Below are 1504 nucleotides of genomic sequence, written 5' to 3'. Positions count from 1 at the left end.
GCTGCAAGATGCCTGAAAAACCATAACTCACAAGACAGCAAAGGAAGAAACGGTGTCCTATCTCTTCAGAAATCTATAACAGAAGATCCTAGTAGTCACCATCTGGAATGCTTTGTGTTTCCCCTTTATTATCACAGCAATGCATCCCACTAGCAGACTTTTACGACTTTTAGTGAATTCCAAGACTTTATTGCTCCTGCCGTGTCACAGGTTTCCATGGTGCTGTGCATTCAAAGGACAAGAGGTCCACCTCCACTCAGTGATCCAAAGTTTTATGTTTATCTGCAACATAGATAATTTCACTGCTTGACTGATGGTATTTGTGCATATGTGTGTGATACAGCAGGAGGATAACAGCTGGACCTGCATAGGCAAGCATCAGATAGCAAGGATAAAAGGACTGCAGTCTTACAGTGCCTATAAAAAGTACTCGACCCATCTGAAAGTTTTGACATTGTTATTGTTATTCAACTTTGAATCCCTGTGGATTTCATTTGGTTTTTTTTTGACTGGTCAAAGAAAAAAAATCTTTAATATAAAAGTGAAAACAGATCTCTGCAAAGGGGACTAAATTCATAACAAATATAAAATACAAAACAATTGATCTCATAATTATTCACCCATTCCAATCAGAATTTAGTGGATGCACCTTTGGCAGCCATGACAGCCTTAAGTCTCTTTGTCAGCTTTGCACATCTGGAAACTGCCATAATTTCCTAATTCTTCTTTTCAAAACTGCTGAAGCTCAGTCAGGTCGCATGGGGATCATAAGTGGACAGTTTTCTTCAAGTCCAGTCTTCATTTCTCATTTGGATTGAGATCTGGACTCTGACTCTGCCACTTCACGAAATTATCTTTGCTGTTTTTTTAGCTATCCCTTTGTATCTTTGGCTTTATGTTTGGAGTTGTTTTCTTCCAAGAAAATAAATCTCCTCTCAAGACACAGGTTTCTTGCGGACTGTATCAAATGTTCCTGCAGAATCTCCCTGTATGTCGCTGCATTCACTTCACCATCTCCTCTCGCAAACCTTCCAAAGCCTACTGTTGAGATGCATCCCTTTTATTTTTTGATTAAACCAAACATGGCATTTAGTCAGATCAACTAAAAGCTCGATTTTAGTCTCTTCAGAACCATAGAGCTTTCTACCAGCTGACTTCCTGAGATGTCGTGTGTGTTTAATTGCCACTTTCCCATAAAGCTGCGATTGGTGAAGCAGCCAGGCAAGAGTTGCCTGCTGAGTCTCTCCAATCTCAGTCACTGTAGCTTGTAACTCCTCCAGCTGGCTCTTGATGTCCCCCCTCATTATGTTTTCTTGCATGATCACTCAGTTTTTTGTAGCCGGACTACTCTAGGCCATACTCTTTTCCTTTCTTATTGATTGATTTGCCTGAACTTCAAAGAGATGTTCAGTGACTTGGATATTGTCTTGTCTTCATCCTTGACTTGTGCTTTTCAATCACCTTTTCACAGAGCTGCTTGGAATGTTCTTTTGACTTCATTGTG

This window comes from Erpetoichthys calabaricus, chromosome 2 (assembly GCF_900747795.2).
Source record: "Erpetoichthys calabaricus chromosome 2, fErpCal1.3, whole genome shotgun sequence".
Lineage (NCBI taxonomy): Eukaryota > Metazoa > Chordata > Cladistia > Polypteriformes > Polypteridae > Erpetoichthys > Erpetoichthys calabaricus.
This window is presented reverse-complemented; position numbering follows the sequence as displayed.